The sequence below is a fragment of the Euprymna scolopes genome, chromosome 46 (assembly GCF_053919585.1).
Source record: "Euprymna scolopes isolate OS-2025 chromosome 46, ASM5391958v1, whole genome shotgun sequence".
In the NCBI taxonomy this organism is placed as follows: Eukaryota; Metazoa; Mollusca; class Cephalopoda; order Sepiida; family Sepiolidae; genus Euprymna; species Euprymna scolopes.
Window position 1 is genome coordinate 33,618,378 of NC_136527.1, and position 25,815 is coordinate 33,644,192.

General features: G+C 33.5%; 1 long non-coding RNA gene across 1 annotated transcript; it reads left to right on the forward strand.

The window, feature by feature from the left end:
- The first annotated feature begins 1,429 nt into the window (after positions 1 to 1,429).
- Positions 1,430 to 9,489, forward strand: LOC145271268 (uncharacterized). Its single transcript, XR_013865791.1, has 3 exons — positions 1,430 to 1,575; positions 2,110 to 2,199; positions 8,740 to 9,489. It is a non-coding gene; the product is annotated as an uncharacterized LOC145271268 (long non-coding RNA).
- The last annotated feature ends 16,326 nt before the right edge of the window (positions 9,490 to 25,815 follow it).

The following is a 25,815-nucleotide window of genomic DNA, read 5'->3' on the forward strand; positions in this document are numbered from 1 at the left end:
TTTTATTACAAAATATTTTTCTACTTTATTTTTTGTTGCGGTGAAAAGTGAAGATACAGAAGAAAATAATTAAAATTAATTATTGCAGTATTTAAAAAAAAAAAAAAAAACGGAAGAATTTTCGTTTCGTTTCCGTTCTTACATCAACTTCCGCTTTTTGATACAACTTTATGACGAACTATTTTTCGTTGCGGGAGCCGGTAAGAAACCTGCCAATATTACCTTTTATTTTACTAATTATCTTTGAAATAGGCCCAGAAAACTAGTATTTATTCTTAATGGGAATTTTGGGGTTTTACAAGGAATTTATTTAACTTTTAAATTTAGATGAATTTGTCAGTTTCTTCCAACGTGCAAACAGTTTTCATAACTTTTTTTGGTAAAATCCATTGAAAGCGGTCGGTGGCACTGGTTCAGTCACTGGTTAAAATAAAGCTGTGTACGCATTATAAATGTGTCTTTTCTGTGTCTTACGTTATACATTAGTACATTAGGGGTCATTTCGAGTTAAAAGTTTATTTACTGCACTCATCTGGACTAGAGAAAATCATGATTTAAATGTGTATGTCTCGTCTAAATAACTAACGATAATTCTCTGATATGGCCGACCAGACGGGTGATCAAAAAGTCAGATCGAGCGTACCGGAAAACGAAATGAGATCAAATTGACAATTGGCCTTTTTTCTTTTTTTTTTTTTTTCTTTTTTTTTTCGGCTTGAACTTTGCGCTTTTCGGATTAATTTGTTATGTTTTATTTTCTTGGTGGATAATTTTTCTTTTGGCCGTGTTTTTTTTTTGGGGGGGGGGTCATTGAATAATAAAAAAAATAACTCGACTGTTTTTTATTCAAATGTAAATAAAATTCAATTTCGATTTGGCTCATTTCGTTTTCCGGTACGCGGAACGCTCGATCCGACTTTTTGATCACCCGTCTGGTCGGCCATATCAGAGAATTACCGTTAGTTATTTAGACGAGACATACACATTTAAATCATGATTTTCTCATAGAACCAGTGGTTCTAAGAACCACCGACCGCTTTCAATGGATTTTACCCTTTTTTTTTTCACCTGTAATTTTTTACATTTAATCTCTTTAATTAAATTTTCTCGTATAGATTAACTTTAGATTAATCGGATTTGTATTACTGTATACATAGATTAATCTTTTAAACACAATCAAGAAATAATCGGAAATCTATATAAAAATAAATAAATAAAAATACGAAACGGCGGCTTTAAAAACTATCATTTTCCGCCATTAAATTGCACGTGCAACGAATTAGAGAATTAATAAAGATGAAACTTGTAACCTGTTCTCTCTCATGTAAATATTAAAATGTTAAATAAAATAATACTAATTTTATCCGTGATATTCACCAAATAGATCGGTTCTATTTCGAAATGATTTCTTTTTTTTTTTTTTTAATTTTCCTCTTCAATTTTGTTTTCTGCGAACTTGCTCTTCCGTTCGTCATCTTGAATGTTAAGTTGAGCTTGTAAAGTCAATCATTTGAAAAATCGTTTCCTTTATAAAAGCAGATAAAGTTAATCGAAAGCAGATTATAAAACAAAAACGTAAGTATTACTACATGGCGCACGTATGTGTATTTTTTTTATTTTCATCTTTTTTTCATCGGATTATTATCGAATGGTCACTAATCTATCAGATTTTGTTTTCAATACTGACTTAAACATTAAAACGGTTAATACGTAATTCTCTATGTTATCAGTGGTGGCCAATTATTAATGCGCTTTCACGTACAGAATTGATAACATTTTTCTTGATTTTTGTTTTTTAATGTCCTTGTGTCTTTATTGAAACATGAAATTAGAAAAAAAGCGAATAATCCTAATGAAAATGTTGATTTATTGTTGAAATTTTTCGTTGTCGATTGTTTTTATTTTAAACTGACTTAAACAGAAAAATAACTTCTTTATCGTTCACCAAAAATAAATAAATAATTTTATAAATAATTTTATGTTTTTAACTGTTTCACAAGTTTAAAAAAAATCAGATTTTGTTTTCACTAACGACTTAAACATAAAAAAAGGTCAATGTCTAAAATTTTTCAAAATTACAACTATTCTTTACAATGACGACTTTTATAGGTTTTCAAGGATGCTGAAAATGAATAAATACTTCAAAAGTGGTGCAGAGAATTAGTTTTCATGACATGAGAAAATTATTTTTTTCAAAAGGTGAGGATCACTTTTTTATATAAATTTAATGTAAAATGAGCACCCACTTTCTGGCCACACAGTGAATATTTGGGGGAGGGGCTGCCTTAAAGCCGTTTTGGTAAATTGTTACTTACTTTCAATCTTAACAGTCATCTTTACCATGACAAATTCTATAGGTTTTCGGGTATGCTGAAAACTAATATCACATTTAAAATTGCCGCAAACAAGTAGTTTTATGGATATCAAGCTAAGTAATTCTTTATGTTATCAGTGGTGGCCACCATTCATAACATAAGGAATTACATTGCTTAATATTTGAAAAGTTCGTTATTGTCTTGTTAACTGAATTTTTTTCTTTCCAAGAATAAGTTTCTTTTTTCTTTTGTTAAATGTCTTAATATGGGGAAATCACGATGCATGATGAATACCATCTGATAATTTAAAATTAACATCGGTAGATGACACTCGATGACTTTGATGCTCGAGTTTAAAAACAAGAAAAATATTTCTTTTATTTTTCTCATAATCTTTTCTTTCATAACTCATCCATAACACTTCGTATAGTCTGACAAAATTGTTAGCTGAAATCATCTTCCAAATTGTCACATATAGAACAAACCCTGAGAAAAGAATATTTTTTTTAATAGAATATAAATCTTACCCAACCTAAACAATTCCCTCTAACTTGTTCCTCTTCCCCACTTCCAAACTCCGAGCCAACTCTAGGCCTTTCCAAATGGATCTTATTATTGTGGTTGACAACACAATTGATGCAAATGGGAGATAACTCGTGTTCAAAATATTTGCAATTTTTGATGTCATGCTATGTGTCATGACTCTCCGTTCCATCAATAGCCTTTCCCATTGATGTTGACTTCTCCATATTGAGATATCAGTTTGTTCTGTGGCTCAATCACTATCCAACTCATTGAACTTTCCTCCATCGATGTTGCCCACAGATGTTCCACATGCGCCTTCTGGTGGTTCTTATAAAAAACCAGATCTCCAATCTTAAAATCTAATGACTTTATTTTCTTATCCTTGTTCTCTATCAGTTTGTTCCTAACTTCCTGAATGTTATTCCTTATCAAAAACATCGATGCATCACTTTTTGAGTGATCCAGTATTACTCATCAGCATAGTATACTCTACAAGGCATTAATATATTATCTAATGGCAGAATCACATCTCTGTTGTCGAGCAAATAGGATGGTGATAATTTCGTTATTTGTAGTTTAGCTCATATGAAATCTGACAGCTGCCAACATTTGGTTTATATATATATATATATATATATATATATATATATATATATAACTACTTCATTTACTCTCATAAAATTAATATAGGAAAGTATAGATTTTTGCGTAAACTTTAAGTATTTGCTTCAAAAGTGCTCAATATGTAGGTAGAGCTAGTTAGTAATTTATAAAATATATATGGCGATTAAGCTACACTGAATATTCTGCGTTTCATCCACTATAGGATTCGTCAGACTTATGCGCGAATTCTGTGGTTGTTTCTCGTTTTTATATATGTTGAGGATTTTAGTTAGCCAATCAGCTTTCTAGTATCCACCGCTCCCCTTCCTATCAGCCAATGGGCATGCATTTTATCGAACAAAGGATCTGTTTTAGAACTATTACCAATAGTTTGGTGTCGGGTTGGGACAAGTAATACACTATCTTGTCCATCTCTATGAACTTTTTCAAGTACCATCTTATCTGCGTATCACTAAGTTTATGAAATAAGAAGTAAATTTGTTTTTAACATCTTTACTCTCGCTTAGATCATAGATAATTTTGTTTTGAAAGGTGGTCACCACTTATCAAGGACTGGAAGCCACTCGGGGGTAAGGGTTATTGTGTGTACAGTATGTTAGTGTTGGGATTTGATAAAGTGTCTTAGTTAAGAGGACGCTTCATCAGGAATTTGTTTATGTTGGACTTGAAGACATCCAGGTTGTAGTTAGGTGGGAAACAGGCAGACGGAACAGAGTTCCACAGGCGTACACTTCTAAGAAAGGAGCTTTGTTCTTGGAATCTACGTTTTGGTTTTGGCACAGATAAAGAGTGGGGAAAATTTTGGACAGTGGTTTCAGCTAGACGGGTGTTTTTTCATGAAAGATCTGTGAGGGGGGACCAGGGATCAGAGCTCAGACGAGCACTTGCCATGGAAGTAACGATAAAACAAAGACAGGCTCGCAACGTCTCTCCTGTGAATGAGGTATATAGCGAGAAATGGACAAAGTCAAATCGATAAAATCTGTGACACAAAATTTGTGACAAACATGCCCCAATCGCATGAGAAGAATTACAGAATGTACACAGATGCCCCAATCGCATGATTGGGGCATCTGTGTACATTCTGTAATTCTTCTCAGGATTAAGATAAGCCAGTATAATCATATCTGTGAGCTTTGGTTTTAGGCTATCAAATGCAAAATGACATGTAACGTCACATTAAAACTCCACATATTTCATCATTAGATGAACTAACTGCTCGACAATCTCAGAAATATATTTTATAAATAATCAATAATATGACGTCATACTAATCCAAACTCTGACTTTTCTCACACAAGTTGGAGTTGGATTTTATCGATTTGACTTTGTCCAGTTCTGGCTATATACCCCATTCACTAATTTGAACCCCAGATTCTGTACTTCTCCTTAAACCCCACACTGATAGCATTCATCCTGAGCTTGTATTTATGTAAACTGGCTAGTAGTATCCTATCTATGTGATCTAAGTGACTTTCCATAGTATCTTAGGATAATAAAAGATCATCCAAATACAGTAATCTTACCTGTCTCTACCCTGATTTCAGATCTAAGTTTAGCAAGTATTTGGCTGACCCAAGTGGGGCTTTTATTGTATCAATGACAGGTAAGCTCGTTCCTTTTAGATAATGAAGGACTTGTTTTGCATGAGTTAATCCTTAATTGTCAGTTTTGATAAGTTTTTGGATAGCTTTGTTACAGTGTAAAATATATCAGGCATAGCGACAGTCATCAAATAAATTAGATTTCTAATAATTTCTCTGTATAATCGATCGTCTCTTAATTTAGTTTCGATCTCTATATTCTTATTTATATCAATCTCAATGGTGGTGGTTGGCAATCTCACATTCCAAACTTCAGCAGGATTTTTTCATTGTACCGTGATTGGTTCATTGTTATAGTTTCATTTTCGCAGGTAAACTTTATACCGAGGTACTATGACAATTGTTGAAGATTGGTAATTTTTAATTTTTTGTTTAACGTATTTTTTAACATCTTTTAAAGTGTTGGCTCAAAATTGTTGTGAGTAATATATCATCAACCCAAAACACCAAAATCAAGTATTTATTACACATATTTTTGGTATGCATGCACACCTCTATGGGACACTGCCTGAATTCTTGTTCTATTAAATAATTATGGAGTGTTAAATTTTAATTGTAAAATTTTAATTGTGAAATTTTAATTGTGAGCGCTTTCTTTTAGACTGTACAGTGATTTATTCAGTTTCCATACAAAATTTTTATTTTTCATTTTAAATCCCTCTGGGGGACTCAAAGTCAATCAGAGCATTTAAATAAGCATTTTTTTATATCCATTTGATGTATTTTTAAATTGTATTGAGCGACAAGTTTCAATAAGATGACAAAATATTTGATTTGAGAGTTTTAATGCATTTGCTGAGGTTTCCGCCCTTTTAATCGTCTTTGTTCAACACTTTACAACTACCATCCTTCTTTTCTACTTACACAATCAGAATACTCCATGGGCTATTCAATCTTTCAATTACATCTGCCTGCATCATTTCAGCTTAATCGAAGTACATCCTCACCCCATTTTTCTTAAGTACTCACAGTTTTTATCACACTTATGTTGAGATTCTCTACAACAAACAAGTTATGGTGGAAAGACTGACTTTCTATCTCTACTCTTAATCGAGCAAGCCCTTCTACAATTAATGGGGACTCATTAGCTGTTCTTAAATTTTTATCACATAATTCAGGTCTCTGTCTAAGTGCATTAAAAACACTGCTATTTATTACTGAGAACTCTGAGCCCCTATCCACCAGACTTCTATAATTCTTTCCCTCAATTTTAATCAAAACAGAATATGATGCGCCCATATTATCAACTATGGCATCGGTATGCCCTTATTCAGCTGGGTGGCATTGCATGAATGAAGCTCTCCTGGTTTCTCTGGATATGGTTCTAGCAGAATTTCTGTATGTTGCCCACCTCAACAAAATAATAACACCTAATTATCTATCGGCCTCTTTCCTTCTCTCTAGTTTTAAATCCTAGTCCCCTACTTTGTACTTGATTTCCTCTTTTACGTCTGTCTCCATATCTTCAGGAACTGGCTAGACCCATAGCCTCAACTAGTATCTGCTACAAACCTGGACTATCCCACTAAAAGCGCCTTATTCTCATCTAACTATCATGTGCATATAGTCAGGTACCCCTTCTAACCTATCCTGTCTCATGTTTGCTAATTCGACTTTGTTTGTTAGGGTTTGCGACAATTCCATAGTAGTTCTCTAAAGACCTCTTCAAATCAACCCATGTTAAACTTTCATTGTCTAAGTTGAGTCTGGTCATGAATTGGTCGACCAGGCCCCATGTGGTTAAGAGAGCTATCTGATATTTTTCCTCATCCAGTGCTCTGGTCACCCTAAAATACTGCTCTACATGGTCCACCCACCTCCTGTAGCCACCGTCTTTTCTATTTTCCAACAGCATTGTTTTCCTTAGGAAAGATTTCTCTCTTATCAATCTTGTTACTGACCCCACTGCCTTTTTCAATTCTCTACATCATCCATCCACCTCCTGTAGCCACCGTCTTATCTATTTGAAAATAGCTGCTACTCCATCATAACAATTGCAAATGCTACTGATGAAAGAATAAGATAACAATACAACTCAGAATCAAATTTTTGTTTAGATGGAGAGTGTGGACTGCGATCTTGATTTGTTTTTGTATAAAAATATAAATAATTTTATTTTCTCTTTCTCATACTGCATGATATGTGTGTGCCTAGCTAGAGATGGAGAGTGTGAACCGGGAGGTTGGTAGAGTAAACAATGCTTATGCGATGCTTATTCCTTGCTGACTGTAGGCCTCTCATCCTTTTCCTTTTTCTATGTTTTATATATATGACATGCTTTTTGCAGATGCTCTCACCTTCGACACTTGCATGCATCAAGTAGTGAGCCATGTTATTCACTAACAGTAAGGTTTAAAAAAAACATTGAAAAGCTGTAATATGTGGAGAAATTGAAAAATCAGTTATGGTGGAATATATATGGATGGAAAAGGGAAACCCTCTACCATCTATAATATAAGGAGTAAACATCTGTTTAAATGTGTGTATGTATATATGTATGTATGTCTTACAAAAACGTTCAAGAGAGGCAACGGATTTCCTTTTCGATTGTCTAGCTTTAATTTATACCTATGTCACTTTCGATGGGCACAACATCTAACACGTTACATTTTTTTTCCTCCTTCGCGGTTTGAGCCTGCCTGCCTACTACCACTTTTTGTGTTTGCAATTTTTGTTTTTTTTACTCAACCAACACTTTTACACACACCTCAACTTTCTTTTCCACCTTTGCATCACGAGTCTGAGCCTGCCTGCCTACTACTTAATTTTGGTTTTGCTTAACACACAGATTGAGGTGAACAATGAAGCATAATCTGCTTAAGGAAACAGTGCATCTTCCGATATGATGATGATCAACTACTAAGCATACCTAGAATGGTATTTAACATGATATAGGAACCACTAATTATATTATATATAAAACGATATAGGAACCATTAATATTCAACACGATACAGGAACCATTAATTATATTATATATAACACGATGTAGGAACCATTAATTATAAATAATTATAATATATATATATATATATATATATATATATATATATATATATTTAGTAATAAGTAATAAAAAGTGTCTAGAAACAAAATAGTTCCAAAAATTAATACTAGGATTGTCTGCTAGGACCATAGTGCTATTGTTAGAGTTCTAGGTAAATTCAGTTGTAAGTTACATACGCCTGAATGTTGAAGATTCAATCCTCAGTGAGATTTAAAATAGAATTTAAAATTACTAAGGAATTTTTACCCAGTCATCACTAACAATCCCATAGCATGCTAATCTCATATACTAAATAAACGGTTCGATTCAGAATTATGTAAAGGTTTCTTAGTTCAAGAGAAAGGTTCCCAAGTTCTACAAAAATACCTGAATTAGATATGAGGTAAAATAGAAACGTTGGGAAAATAACACCCAAGATGAGAACAGTATTCTGAAGAATCAAATAATATGAATAATCAAACTTCACCTACAAAATAGAAAAGAAAAACGTAATTATTTTTAGTCAAATTAAAAAAAAATGTTAACTAATCAGTATTTAATAAAACTATACTCATTTTTTAAAAATTTATTAACAAGAAATGTTTCGGATATTTTTCATAAAAATCAACATAATACAATTTTACAATATGAAATGTATTTTTATAAATTCATTTTATATTTCCAGAATTTACAACAATGAAAGCAATCCATTAATGGATAAGAAGAACTTTTCTGCATTGGTGATTTAGAAAGGTTTAAAATACTTATAAATTTCTTCATTAAATTTTTTTAAAGTTGAAATTTATTAGCGTGCCTATCATCATACACTTCATTGAATTTTTACATTTTGTGGAATAAGATGCAAGCAAACATGAGAGACAAACCACATTCATGTGAAGTATGTGGTTCTTCTTTTGCATGGAAGTCAAAGTTGCTGTGTCATATGAAAAGACATACGGGAGAGAAACCACATTCTTGTGAAGTTTGTGGTTCTTCTTTTGCATGGAAGTCAAATTTGTTGAGTCATATTAAAACACATACAGGAGAGAAACCACATTCTTGTAAAGTATGTGGTTCTTCTTTTGCACAGAAGGCACATTTGTTGCGTCATATGAAAACACATACGGGAGAGAAACCACATTCTTGTAAAGTATGTGGTTCTTCTTTTGCATGGAAGTCCACTTTGTTTCATCATATGTACACACATACGGGAGAGAAACCTCATTCTTGTAAAGTATGTGGTTATTCTTTTGTAAGGAAGCAAAATTTGTTGCGTCATATGACTAAACATACAGGGGAGAAACCACATTCTTGTGAAGTATGTGGTTCTTCTTTTGCATGGAAGTCAAATTTGTTGAGTCATATGTACACACATACGGGAGAGAAACCACATTCTTGTGAAGTATGTGGTTCTTCTTTTGCACAGAAGTCAACTTTGTCGAGTCATATCTACACACATACGGGAGAGAAACCACATTCTTGTAAAGTATGTGGTTATTCTTTTGCACAGAAGCCACATTTGTTGGATCATATGAAAACACATACGGGAGAGAAACCACATTCTTGTAAAGTATGTGGTTCTTCTTTTGCACACAAGTCAACTTTGTCGAGTCATATGTACACGCATACGCGAGAGAAACCACATTCTTGTGAAATATGTGGTTCTTCTTTTGCACGGAAGTCATATTTGTTGAAGCATATGAAAATACACACTGGAGACAAACCACATTCTTGTGAAGTATGTGGTTCTTCTTTTGCACAGAAGTCACAATTGTTGAGTCATATGAAAACTCATACAGGAGAGAAACAGTCCTAATAAGCACACAGGCTAACCCACTAGAGAAACCTATTCTGTATCCCACCAAATTAGATAAGACCGCAAATGTGAGCCTGCAACACCACCACCTTAGATCAGTGAAACAGTTGTCGGTAGCTACCCAACAGATAACCCTTACAGCACAAAGTCCAACAGAAGTGCATCACTCTATATCAGGAACTCAAATACCTGCAGAATCCTCTATACCAGCTCACTCTCACTATAAAGCAGGTAACACATCTGCATTTTCATCAACGTGTGAAATAACTCCTTCACCAGGAAAAACTCCACCTTGTGTTTTGCTTCCAGAACCAGATGATGAGCACTTGGAAATAGAAGAGGAACTCTGTAACACAATAGAAAAAGTCAACAATATGAGCATGGAAGAAAGACCTAGGTTACCTAAAATACAAGCCTCAAGATTCTTTAAGTCATTGATCATCAATGTCAATATTGCTCTTATAAGGCTTGTTCCAGAAGAAATAGACCTCAGGCAGCTAAATAACGTCACATCTGCAGCTGGGCTGTACATTAGCAACAAAATACTTCCTCTGAATAAACACCAAAATGGAAATAAAACACCTAATGTAACCAAAGCAACACCAAAATGGAAAGCCAAGCTGATAAAAAAAATAAACACCTGTAGAAAGGAACTTAGCCAATTAAAGCAGTTCATGAATAATCCCACAGTGGAAGGTAGACTCAGAAACATCGTCAAAAGAATCTGTGCGAAATTTAAAACAAATTGTAAAAATATCAGAAGCATAGTGAAGGAACTAGAAGGCAAAATACCAGCCATTGCCCAAAGAATTAAACATCGCATGGCAAAGATTCATGCAAAGACACAGAATAAGTTTTTGCAAACAATCCTAGAACTTTCTACAGGAATCTAATAAGAGGAAATTAAAATCCAAGATCCCCCATGTAAACAGGAATTAGACGATTACTGGAGACCCATATTTTAAAAAGAGGAAGTACATAACGAAGAGACCCAGTGGATCGGGGATATTATCAATGCCAACAAAAATAAAAGAGAAATGCCAGAGCCAGAAATAACGCCAGATAAAATAAGATCAAAGCTGGCACGAGCTTCAAATCACAAGAAACCTGGCATCGACAACATATCTAACTTCTGGTTAAAACAGCTAACAGCATTGCATGATCATTATAGCAGATGTTTCACCAGAATGTTGAAAACTTATGAAGCGACACCATCATGGCTATTAAAAGGCGATACAAGCTTAATAGTTAAAAGCACAGAAACCAAAAACCCTAGCAAATATCGCCCAATATGCTGCCTAACCACGACTTACAAGCTGTTCACTGGATTAATAGCTGACAGCATATATGACCATCTTTCATCCGGTGATTATCTTGAGGAGGAACAAACAGGATGTAGAAAAAACTGGCTGGGCACCAAAGATCAATTGCTCATTAATAAGACCATTTTGGAAGATTGCAGAAAAAGAAAAAGAAATCTAAATATGGCATGGATAGATTATCAGAAAGCATTTGATAGTGTACCCCATTCGTGGATACTAAAATGCCTTGAATTATATAAAATCCACCCGACCATACGAGAAATTTTAGCTACCCAAATGAAGGAGTGGCAAACATCCATTACCTTAAACCATAACGGGGGAAGGATATCCATCCCAAATATAAGAATAAAAAAAGGAATCTTCCAAGGAGACAGTTTATCTCCTCTACTATTTTGCCTGGCAATTGATCCTCTAAGTAAGCTTCTAAAGAACTGCCAAGGTGCTGATAATCTAAGCTACAGCCGCCAACGAGAATCCTCCAAGTTAATAAACCATTTATTTTTCATGGATGATCTTAAGCTTTATGCTAGCTCGGATAAGGATTTAGATAATCTACTGAAAATTGTCCACACATTTTCTAATGGCATCAAAATGAAGCTCGGGCTGGATAAGTGTGCTATGTGTACTCTGAAAGCTGGCAAGAAGATATCTACTGAAAATATACAGCACGATGAAAATAGTGTAATCAGAGAACTGGATGAACAGGAAACATACAAATACCTCGGCATTGATGAAAATGAGTCCATCCAGCATTCAAAGATGAGAGAGAAACTAAGCCAAGAATATTTACGCCGGGTAAGAAAAATCTGCAAAACTGAAATCACAAACAAGAACAAAATTACGGCAATTAACCAACTTGCCATGCCAGTACTAACATATAGTTTTGGCATTATTGACTGGCCTCAGAAAGACATAAATTGGCTTGACACAAAGACAAGGAAAATGTTAACCTTGTCCCGAGCTAGTTATCGAAATCAGTGCATGGCTCGTTTGTACCTACCCAGGCGAGAAGGTGTTATGGGACTCTCGGAAGTCAATCATCAACACAGCCACAATCGTCAGCATAGGTCAGTACATAATAAGTTCCTGTAACCCCAAGCTTATGAAAATTAAATACCATTATCAGAATTGAGCAAGTAGTACAACATCTATAACACAACTTGCCACTCATTTTGGAAAAGATTGCCTTACAAATGATACTGAGAACCCAAACAAGCCTGCCACTGACATAGCCCAGAAAAGTCAGAAAAAATACACTAGCCAGTTCCATAGTGTTAAAACAGAAGAATGAACCAACCATAAACGGGCAAAATACCTACCGACTGAACTATCCCAAGAATATATTGATAGGGATGGTTCCCTGGACTGGCTCAAAAGAGGATCCCTCCATTACGACCAAGAGAGGTTGATATTGGCTGCACAAGACCAGGGCCTCATGACAAACGCCTTCAAAAAGATGTGTGGTCTAAGCAACAATAATAAATGCAGGTTCTGTAGCACTGAGGTTGAGAGTGTGGGCCACCTGATTTCTGGTTGCAAAGTCTTACTTGGAGATGGTTATTATACAGATCGCCATAACGGAGTTTGCAAATACCTTCACTGGAAGATATGTAAGAAACTCAACATTCAGTGTAGTAAAAACTCCTGGGAACATATACCCGAACGAACAGTTGGGAATGACTACTACACTATTCACTATGACTACATAATCCCTACTGCTACATATCTTGAAAACGCAGCTGTTAAACGAGATATAGTGATTTGGGACAGAGCAAACAAAAAAGCGACCGTAATAGAGGTCAGTGTACCCAATGATACAGGGCTTAACAGAGTTGAGAGGGAAAAGATAACAAAGTATCAAGGACTTATGTATGATATGAAACGAAATTGGAAATTAAAAGACGTTTCAATTATACCAGTAATCATAGGAGCAACTGGGCTTATGAAAAAGAACTTTAAAAAGTACATAGAAAGCATACCCGGTGAACCAAGTGCAAGTGAAATACAAACGATTGCACTGAAAGGGACGGCTAGAATCCTGAAAAGATCTCTTGGTTGGACTCATTAAAATAGGAGTAAATGTCAGACATCTGGTTGGATGTCCCATCCCCTAGAAGAAAAAGTTTAAGAAAAATGAAAAAAAAAAGAGAGAAACCACATTCTTGTGAAGTATGTGGTTCTTCTTTTCCATGGAAGTCAAATTTGTTGAGTCATCTCAAAACACATACGGGAGAGAAACCACATTCTTTTGAAGTATGTGGTTTAAATTTTGCATGGAGGTCAACTTTTTTGACTCATATGAAAACACATACGAGGCGTCCCTAATGGTGCTCTCCTTAACAGCTGATAAGGAGAAAATAACACAATAGCAAGGGCTTATATACGACATAAACATAAGAAGATATGAATCATTCCAGCCATTATAGAAAAGAAAAGAATTTCATAAACTATCTAGTGATTAGACGTGAACTAAGTTCAAGAGAAATACAATAAATTGCTCTTACAGGGATAGGTAGACTCTTTAAAAGATCCCTCGGTTTGAGTAAATTAATGGGAGAATGTTTGACATTGCGCAGAATTGCCTATCCCATCAAAAACAAATTAAATGAAATCAAAAAACTCAAACCCCATTATTGTGGAGTATGTTGTTCTTTTGCATAGAATTCTCCTTTATTTCGTCATATGAAAACACATACAGGAGGGATCAGTAATGACAATAAATGCAGGTTCTGCCATACAGGGTTGGAAAGTGTTAGTCATCTGATATCAAGTTGCAAAGTTCTAGGGGACGGCTACTATACAGCGAGACATGATGGAGTATGCAAGTACCTCCACTGGACCATCTGTAAAAAATAAAACATCCAGTGTAGCAGCAAGTCCTGTTAACATCAACCTGAAAGAACAGTTGGAAATACATACTATACATTACGACCATGTAATCCCTACAGCCACCATCCTTGAAAATGCTGCTGTGAAAGCTGCCACAGTTTTATGGAATAAGTCAGATAGAGTTGCAACCTTGATTGAAGTGAGTGTTCCCAATGATGGCGGTCTGAACAGAGCTGAAAGAGAGAAACAGACCAAATACCAATGCCTCATGTATGATATGAAAAGAAACTGGAATCAATCATACCAGTTATCATAGGTGCCACAGGGCTTATGAAGAAGAACCTGAAGTCCTACCTAACTAATATTCCTGGTGAACAAAGTGCAAAAGAGATCCAGACAATTGCACTTAAGGTAACAACGAGGATACTAAAAAGAGCTCTCGGTTGGTTTCAATAAAAAGCGGGGCAATGTTGGCAGCTGGTTTGGCTGCCCCATACCCAGCCTTACAATCTTCAAAGGAAGAAAAATTTTTTAAAAAGAGACAATACAGATTCTGCCACACAAAATCGGAAAGTGTGAGTCATCTGGTATCGAGTTGAAAGTTTCTTTTAAAAGATGGCTACTACACAGCAAGACATGATGGAGTATGTAAGTACCCCCACTGGACCATCTGTAAAAAAATAAATATGCAGTTTAGCAGCAAGTTCTGGGAACATTAACCTTAAAGAACAGTTGGAAATGATATATATATAATACATTACAACTATGTTATCCCTACAGCCACCTACCTTGCAAATGCTGCTGTCAAACCTTACATAGTTATATGGAATGAGTCAGAGTGACAACCTTGGTTGAAGTGAGTGTCATTAATAATGGTGGCTGGTTTGGCTGCCCAATACCCAGCATAACAATCTTCAAAGGAACAAAATTTTAAAAAAGGAGACACCATATGTTTGCGAATTGTGTGGTTCTTTTGCATGGAAGTCAAATCTGTTGAGTCTTGAAAACACATACGAGAGACAAAGCACATTCATGTGCTGTATGTAGTTGTGCTTTTGCACTGAAGTCAACTTTGATAAATCATATGAAAACATACAGGAGACAATTTCTTTACTACATCAATGTTTGAGAGATAAAGAACTTAAATAGAACATTCGAATATCTATATATCTCATATAGACTTCAAATGTTAGCCCCACGTTGTGGGCCTCTTGATTTCTGAGAACTTCGTTTATTACAGAAAAAGAGACAAACCATGTTTTTGTGAAGTATGCATCTATTCTTTTGCACATAAGTCATATTGAAAACTAGAAGATATTACAGAATCAGAAAACAAATTTGCTACAAAAATCACACAAAATAGTAGTTAAAAATAATCCACAACTTGCATTTCAGAAAATTGGAAAAATTGGTCAAACAAGAGTGTGACAAGTCTTTTCTGGAATTATTATTATTATTATTATTATTATTATTATTATTATTATTATTATTATATAAATAAGGGAGACTTTATAGACGTTGAAGGCAGACATCTTGGATTTAAAAAAAAATGTTTGAATTTTAGAAACACCACGTGAGATAACTTCAGTAAAAGCGCCGACACTCCCTCCCATCTTTAATACTAGCTTTTCTTCCTAAAAGTCGAATCTTTTGCTCAGAATCATAACAAATTTTTTTCGCTGTGAAACAAAAAAGGTAAAATCCATTGAGAGCGTATGGTGGTTATATGAGAAAATAAAGCTGTTTACACATTATAAATGTTCCTTTCTGTGTCTTATGTTATGTACATTAGTACATTATGGGTCATTTCGAGTTAAAAGTTTATTTACTGCAGCCATCTGAACTAGAGAAAATCATGATTTAAAGGTTGTGTTTTTTTTTTTGCTTGAACTTTGCGCTTTTCGGATTATTTTGTTATGTTTTATTTTCTTGATGGATATTGAGGGGGGTTGTCAGAGATTATAGTTATAGGTAAAAACATTAGAAACCCTTCAAACAGTGGGAAAGGCACTTAAATCATAAAAAATAACGGTAACATAAGTGCATAAGCACCAAAATTGTTTTTGTTTTGTTTTGTCTGTTTGTTAAATCTGACTAAAAAATAATAATAAAAATCAAAAATAATCCGAAAACTGCAAAGTTCAAGAAAATTGAAATTTTTATTTGTTACGTTTGAATAAAAAATATTATTAAATCAAAAACAGTCGTGTTCCTCGTCGAGTATTTTTTAAAAATATTATTATTTATGAAAATAAAAGGTACTCGTTTTTGTTTACAAGTGCTAATCTGGACTTGCACTAATTTTGTTGTTAATAATTACCTATAATTATAATCTCTGCCCCCCAAAAAAACACTGACAAAAAACATCCACCAAGAAAATAAAACATAACAAAATAATCCGAAAAGCTCAAAGTTCAAGCAAAAAAAAAAAAAGATAAAAAAAGCCAGTTGACAATTTGGTCATTTCGGTTTCCGGTACGCTCGATCTGATTTGGTGCGTGACTTTGTGGCCACCCTGTACAGGAAATCTGAACAAATAAAAACGTTATATTTAATTGTATGTTCTGAACCGGAAAAGCCTCCCCCCCCGCTAGTAATAAAATAAAATGAACTTTTTGCCATTTTTTGGCTTCTGTAGAATTTATTCGCGACTTGTTGTCTTTTGTTTTGATCTGTTACTCAACTCTCGCTTTGGAGGTTGGGGGGGGGGGTAATTAAGCTTTTTTTTGTATCAATATTTTAACACTTTACTTTATTAATTGTCTTTGAAATTTATTTAACTTCTAATTTTAGCTGAATTTGTCAGTTTCTGAAGCCGCCGTAAAAACATTTTTCATTATAACTTTTTTTTTCACGTGTATTTTTCATATTTTAATCTTTCAAACACGATTTAAAAAATCAGAAATCTATTTAAAAAATCGATAATAAATAAATCTGTTTCTATAAAACAAAAAATACGATCAGGCGGCTTTCAAAACTATGTTCACCTATCAGTTTCCGCTATTAATTTGCACGTGCAACGAACGAATTAGAGAATTTTTATTATCAACAATTTATTTGATGTAAAATGAAAAGAATACTCTTCAAATGTTTATAGTTTTTATTTAATATACAAATATTTTTATTATTTATTAAACTCTATAATAACACAACTATTGTAAATCTGGATGCAGCCAAATATTTAGATTAACTTTTTTTATTTTGTTCAGATGTGTAGGAAAAATGTAAGCCAAAACGGATTAATAAATACATAAATATTCAATCATCAATTTTTTCTAAATCAATATAATCTAAATGTAAATTTGAAAATCCGATAGTAAAATAACGTTACTGACAATAAATTTTATAGTGCTAATGCTGATAATGTTTTTCCATAGAAATTACAGTAAACACACAAATTGACGACGACGTGTTTTTGGTTTAGAATGATGACGTAGTACAGAATAGTTTGGAGGTCCTTAGTTGTCAGCGACCTCGAATACCCCTATAAAACCAAATTAGAGTGATCAGTATTCTGTTGTAGCGTTAGGTAACATTTGGGTGGTTAGTAAATTCAGCTAGGCGTGGCTGTAGGTGTAGTATCAGAATTTTTGTAGGAATTTTTGACACCCCTAACACGAAACTGACAAATAAAATATAAAAATCTCGTAATTTCTCTGTTAAAAGTGAGTTATTTATTTTCTTTATGGATTATACTTCTAAAATAAACTATTAAAGTTGTTTTAAAAGTAATAGAAATATTTAAAAAAAAACTAATGAATTTTACGAACTCAATATTTTTCAATTTTTCAACTTTAAAAATCTATCAAAATTTTTCTATTGATTCTATTTTTACGATATTTTCAGGGTCAATGTGAAATTTTATGTTCTTTCCAATAAACTGAATATAATATTTTAGACAAACGTTTTTTAAAATTCATGCCCCCCATTTTCAAGTTTCTATTAAAAAGTAAATAATTAATTTACTCACCGAAAAGTAAATAATTAATTTACTCACAAATTGAAGAGAAAAGGTCAATAAATAATATATTCAAATTTAAAAAAAAAGTAATGTTTTTTAGGATTTTACCTGTAAAGTTTGAAGTTTAAAACCTTTTTTTAAACCACGTTATTTGTTTTTTCTTCTTCTTTTTATGGAACCTTGGTCCTTGCTCCTTTAATTGAAACAAAAATTAGGGCTTGAATTACATTTTTCGAGGAGTTATAAGCTTGGAAAGATGGGGTGGAATTATTCACTATTTTCACGAAACTTCTGACACACCTACCTCACCCCAAAAAATAATTCAGGTATTTACCTTTCAATGCACTACCCTCATATATTATATTTCACGTCTCTTCTTCTTCTTCTTCTTCTTCTTCTTCTTCTCTACCACTTTCTCTCTCCAACTCTGAGACCAGAAATATATTTTCTATTTCAGTTTTTTTATTTTATTATTTGATTATTTTTTTACTTTCTACATTTTATATTCCATATCTTGATAAACGGCCTAATGATGTGAACACCCCGCTCGTCTATTTTACCGTCTGTCTCATTCTTTCTTTCTTTCTCCTTCAATAACTTACCACTCTCTCATTTCCTTAAGAAAGTAATTATTAGATCAGGGTTAAGGTTTCGAATGAAGCAGATTTCATTTTTTTCATCATATTTTCCCTTTTGGCAAGGGTTTCAACCATTTGTTTGATTAAAAATTCGATAATATGCGTAAACGCTTACTTTCTTAAGTTGTCTTATGATTTTGACCAGGACTCTCTCTCTCTCTCTCTCTCTCTCTCTCTCTCTATATATATATATATATATATATATATATATATATATATATATATATATATATATCAGGGGCGGAGATGGGACTAGTGCCACTCGTGCCCGGCACGACCAATAATTCGGTTAATGTTATTCAAAATGGATTAAAAAATCATCCATTAATTTCAAGCAAACATACTTAGTCTGATCTCAATTAAATTACATATCTATTCAAGTTTCGATAACTAAGTAGCAAAAAATTCATAAATATATCTGGGAATAATACAAGGATGCTGTTTTGAACGGGTTGTCTTTGTCCGGCCACCGCCAGATTCATTGAAAACTCCATAATAGCGGCTATGACGTTGAACGTCCGTAATTCGTGCCAAGCCAAACCTTTACTCGTAATAATCATAATGTTAGAGAAATCCAGATTTTTTCTGTAATCACCCGCAAAGTGAAGCCCACTTATAGTGCCTAAAATATTTAGCACGATCGAGCCTGCTGATGTCTGTTTTAAGAAGAGGATGAGGGACCGAGAGAGAGAGAGAGAGGGGGAGAGAGAGATCTCTAGACACATACATACGCATAAACACATAAAGAACGATTACTACTGTTGCAATATGTAGTAGCACGAATAGTTCTGTGTAAACATAACCACGCGTGTATATCAGATTGTAAATAAATATCAGTGATGAAGTTATTGTTTCATTAATTAATAAAGAACAGGTTTTAAATAAGAGTGAATTTGTTTTTTTGAGGAAATTTATTTTTCGTGAATTTTGAATCATAGAAATCTACGAAAAATACGGGTTTTAAGTCATTTTATATTAATACTAAGAAACCCGTCAATCCAATAAACCTTCGTAGAATTCCGTAGTGATACGTAAATACTTTGTAATTTTTTTTCATAAAAACCCTGTATGTAACTTTTCTTGCTGCATCCATCATTTCACAGCTATTTAAACCCAACTTTATTCATCAATATTACCTTTTATTCTATGGGAAAATTTAATCGCCGTTTTTGGAGAACATTACTTCAGTTGCCGAAATATTTCAGTCGCTTCACTACATTCAATTTTACCAGGGACTTTATTTACGAATTCTTTGTATCTTAGAATTTTTGGATAAAATTAAGATTTTCAATGTTCTCAGTGTCTCCACGGATAACTTCAACTGGTCAAGATATCATATGTTTCAAGATTCATCAGATGGAATTTACTTTTTGGAAGTTCCCTGTATTTTGCGTATAACGTCACTTGGGCTAATTTTCCTGTGTTTCACGGGTAAGCAGATTATTCTCTAAAACATTAAAAAAAAAGTTTTACTGCATTTACTGTTAATGATCTGAATTTAAAATTAGATATAATGGAAATGGATATTGTGTTAGACCTGAAAAATAGATCGTTTGGTCAGAGAAATGTAGCCGAGAAGCGAGAAATTATCAAAGTTGGGCGCCCAACTCCTTTATTGGTGAATAAGGTTAGAACTCGTTCCTTCTAATCCAAATGGTTTAATGACATTGACTGGTTATGTGCGAGTAAATCTGAGGAAAAACTCTATTGTTGGCCTTGCTTGCTTTTCACGCCTAAATAAGGACAATCATGGACTGATACTGGCTATACTGATTATAGGCATATTTTGGCTGACTGTAAAATTCATTCGAAATCAATGACTCATTTGAACAATTATAAGCGTTTAAAAACATTTGGCATGTATGACATAGTTACTGCTATTAGTGAATCGGCCAAACTTGAAAGAGAAAGGCACAATAAATTGGTCGAAGAAAATAGACAATATCTGAAACACCTGATAAACGCAATATTATATCTTTGCAAACAAGAACTACCATTGCGTGGACACGATGAAGGGGAAGATAGTCTTAACAAAGGTAATTATCGAGAATTATTGCAGTGTTTCTCTAAAATTGACAGTGTATTTGCATCAAAACTTTCCGTAAAAGAAGGCTCTAGGCAATTTTCAGGTGTTTCCAGAACAATACAGAATGAAATTATATCTGCAATTGATAACGTGATTGCTGATGTTATTTACGCTGAAATTCAAAGTGTCCCATTTATTTCAGTGCAGGCTGATGAAACAACTGACTGTGCAATGCATGCACAGCTTTCGATCATTGTTAGGTATGTGAATGGATGCAAAATTATTGAACGATTCCTTGGATTTCATGACGTGAGCGATGACAAAAGTGCCACAAGATTAGCTGATGTAATCGAGAAGTCTTTAAATTCCTTTGATGATGCAAAATCAAAATTGGTTTGCCAAACTTATGATGGAGCAGCCGTGATGGCAGGTGAACGGAACGGAGTGCAAATTAAATTGAGAGAGAGGGGATTTAAATACGCCGATTTCATCCATTGTTATGCCCATAAACTTAATTTAATTTTGAGTAAAAGTACGGAAAATGTTGATGGCGTTAAAATATTTTTTTCACATTTACACAGCTTTAGTAAATTCACATCATCTAGTACGAAACGGAAGAGTGTGTTCCGAAAATTTGAAATCAGCATCCCATCTTTGTGTACTACCAGATGGTTTTATAAATCAAGAACTGTATCCGCTATAAAAGACGATCGTCAAAAAATAATGAACGCACTCGAAGATATTCTTGATCATGGCGAAATATGGGATGAAGCAACACTAAGTGAAACCGACAATTTATTGTCAAAATTGAATGATTTCACTTTCATGTTTTTATTAACTGTTTTTATGTCATTCTTTCTCAAGCAGAGAAACTATTTGACATTTTACAGTGCAGAAAACTCGACGTGAAATATGCTCAAGATAAAATACATGATTTCATTCAATCAATATCAAACAATTGTGACAATGAACATTATGAAAATATGATCCAACAAACGATGACGTACATGCAGATATCTGACGAATCACACGCTCCACCCACAAAAAGAACTAGGGGAAATCGAATCAACTACAAAAGTGTATATTTTGAAATAATTCAAAACATCATTTCGTCACTAAAGGATCGATTCGCCAACATTCGCCAACATAGGAGACTTTTCATATTTTGAATTGCTCGATGTGAAGAAGTTTGAAGTTTTTTTCCTAAGCAAAAATACCCTGGTATTTTTGACCTAAAATCCTTGACAAGTGAGCTCAGGTATTTGTATTCTGACAATGATTTCAAAAAATGTACCTCAAGTAAAGCTTTTTTTATTTATGTACTACTACGGACTTCTACGAAGGTTCCGAGGTTTGAGGGTTTTTTCTTGCTATTAATATAAAATTACATAGAACCCGTATTTTTTGTAGATTTCTATGATTCAAAATTCACGAATAAACCATTCCTTAATGAAACAAAAAGGGATTGTGAAGTGCTAATAAAAAATAAATCATATAATTATTTTATAATTCCATGAGACAAATGACCTGGCGATTTGTGGACTTAATTGCTAATCTGGTTAGTTGTCATTGTCATCAATTTCTTTATTCTAATAAACATATTTTTCTACTCATAGTAATGAATATCTCTTTTCTTCTATACTTTTGAAAGGGAAAAATATCTTATCTACTGTATCAACAAGACCACAAATTATATAGTATCGTGATTGTTCACAAAAAAACAAAAACAAACACCATGCAAGGTACGTTAGTCAATCTGTGCTATGCAATGGAGAATCACGCAATAGCAACTATGATTACTTATTTGGGTCCACGGGCCACGGATTGGGAACTAAAGTTGACAAAGGGCAGGGGGGCGGCACGACAAGCAATAATAGGCTAGAGTCGCCACTGATATATATATATATATATATATATATATATATATATATATATATATATATATATATATATATATACTAGCTGTACCCTGCCACGCGTTGCAGTGGCTCAATTTGGTGTAATGGAAAAATTTAATAAAAGAGAAAATGCATGTTTCTTATATTAGTACAGCAATTCACTGCAAAAAGTTAAAAAGAAGGCGAAACTAAAAAAAATGGTACTCTTGCAGAATTTGATCTGGATCCTCGAGAGTTTCTGTCAATCATTCATGTTTTGGACTTGACCAACAATCAGTGGATGAAGCCGAACGTAGCAAAAATGTTGAAACGCTAAATGTTTTTTTTTGTTGTTGTTTTAAAAAATGTGAGTTAGTAATTAATATTTGGTTGATGGTGGGGGGAGGAGGGTTACTATACACAGATTCGAAAAAGTTGTCCAAAAACAAATAAATGAAAGCAAAGGTAAGGTAATTTACGTTTCTACCTAATTGGATAATTGTTTAGTGTTTTTATGTAATGTAAAATGTTTAATTGGCTCAAAAAAAACAGAAATGGTCGCGGATTCTGTTGAATACGTTAAGTTTGGGAAAGTAAGTTGAAAACTAAAAACTATACAAAACAGTGTCTGAAACTCACCGATTATATGTTACCATGACATAGGCTGGCATAATCGGTAGGTTTCTTACAGTATTTTGTATAGTTTTTTTAGTTTTAACTCACTTTCTCTAACTTAAAGTAATCAACAGTGTCCACCACTATTGGTAGCTTTCAAATACACCAATAAACACTGTTTTTCGAGCCGACTAAACGTTACATTAAATGAAAAGGGTTTGTATTACTAAACACAGATACAAAGAAGTTGTCAAAAAATAAATATATAACAAATAGATGTTATCAAAGGCAAGAAAAGTAAGTGTTCTACCTAACTGGATAAGATTTTAGTGTTTTTATGTAATGTATAATCGGTTCAAAAACATTCAATGTTTATCGGTATATCTGAAAAATACAAATGGCGGCAGACTGTATCGAACACGTTAAGTTTGGGGAAATTTTGGGAAAATGAGTTTAAACTAAAAAAACTATACAAAATACTGTTAGGAACTCACTCAATATATGTTACCATGATGTAGGCTGGCATATAATCGGTGGTTTTAAACTTTTGCTCGATACAGGTGACGACTTTTAAAAGTCCCTTTTAGTGATTATCTGGTTTGAGGATATTTGTACAACTAAACGGCAAATCTGCTAAAAAAATCCGGTATTATTTTACTTTAAGGCCTGTTTCACGTTCATATATAACGAAATATTTTATTGTAGATTTCGGTGTGCTAAAAACGAATCTGCAAACCGTTTACGTAGCAAAAAAAAAGTTTTCATGATATTCATGAAATTACTTTTTCGAAAAGTGGGTGATCACTTTTTAATGTAAATTTAACTTAGAATGAGCACCCACTTTCTGGCCACCTGAGAGAGGGGCATTTTTCTGTTTCTTGGTTAAAAAGTTTTTTGTTTGATTTCTTTTGCATGGTAATAACCCCTGAACTCTGGGACTATTTTCCATTTAACAGCTGTAGCCTTCGTTTACGCTATGCGTAAGCATAAACGAAAGCTGTTTAGCCAATAAACATGGGAAAAAAATCCCCCTCTCTCAGGTGGCTAGAAAGTGGATGCCCATTTTAAGTTAAATTTACATGGAAAAGTGATCGCCACTTTTTCGAAAAAGTAATTTCTTCATATCATAAAAACTATTTTTTTTGCGACGGAAACGGTTTGCAGATTCGTTTTTAGCACACCAAAATCTACAAAAAAAAAATTTGTTATTTACGAACGTGAGACGCACGGCCCTTAATGGAAAATTATATAAAAAATCCGAGGGGAAATAGTTTTTAATAAAAACAGCAAATGAATTCGATAGAAAAAAAATGGATGCTATTTTTTTTCTTTCTGTGTGTTTCTTGGCTAAAAAGTCTTTTTGATTTCCTTTGCATGGTATTAACCCCTGAACTCTGGGACTATTTTCCATTTCACAGACGTAACCTTTGTTTATGCTATGCGTGAGCATAAACGAAAACTGTTAAATATGCATTCGCGTACCAAACTGCCTTGTCAAAAAAACCTTTAAGCCAATAAACACGAAAATAAATTGAAAAGAAAGTGGCCAGAAAGTGGGTGCTCATTTTAAGTTAAATTTACATGGAAAAGTGATCACCCACTTTTCGAAAAAAAATTTCTTCAGATCATGAAAACTATTTTGGTACTCCTTGGGCATTGAGTTCCATGGCTACCCGCAGAATTATTTAATGGTCGTTCCATTAGTACCCCCCTAGTCAAGGCTAACACATGCGCACATAACATTTTTTATTTATTTACTTACGTGGTGGTGGTGGAGTTTCTATACTGATAGGTTTTTTGAAATTTTATCACTGGATTATTATTGATTGAACACTAACCAGATTATGAAAAAAAAATTGAAAAAACAAATCATTTCAACATTTGAAACGGGTACTCACTTTTTAGTTACCACGTTCTGGTAAAGCGGTCACTTTTTATTTATTTATTTTTTCTAAATACGGAAGTGTCTTCGGGAGATATAAAATGGTCGCATGTTGACAAAGCAATGTATCGGGAGGCGTACGGGATTAAAAATTATTGGTAAATTTTTAGATTAGGTCCACCTCCTCAATTTTCTTTTAAATGACGGCTTGAAATGGTTTTCAACTATGCTGAATACGAAAATCGCATCGAAAATTTGCAGAAATAAGTAGTTATCAAGATATAAAAAGTTGTATTATGCATCGTAATCTTTGGCGGCCATCTTTTTTACGTGTGTGTATTTCTTTATGGCGCGTGTGCACGTAAAAAGATGGCCGCCGAAGAATACAATGCATAATACAACTATTTATTTCCGCAAAATTTCAATGCAATTTGCGTGTTCAGCATACTCGGAAACCTATAAATGTCGTCATTGAAAGGAAAATTGTGGAGGTGGACCTAATCTAAAAAAATACCAAATTATTAAACATTTCTCCAGCATGTTAGTGAAATTTATAATACTTTAAAAAGATTAAAAAGAAACAAAACAAAAACAATTTAAAAAAAAACAAAACCCACAAACTGACTAAATAAGTAAAAAAAAAAAATAATTAAAAATCTCGAAACTTTATGTTCATGAAAACAATAAAAAAAGTCCTGTTCTCTCTATTTTTTTTCTTTGAGAAACAAATATATTTCTGACTTACAAATGCGGTAGAGACTCATTATTTTTACTTTCTATGGTTTTGATATACCG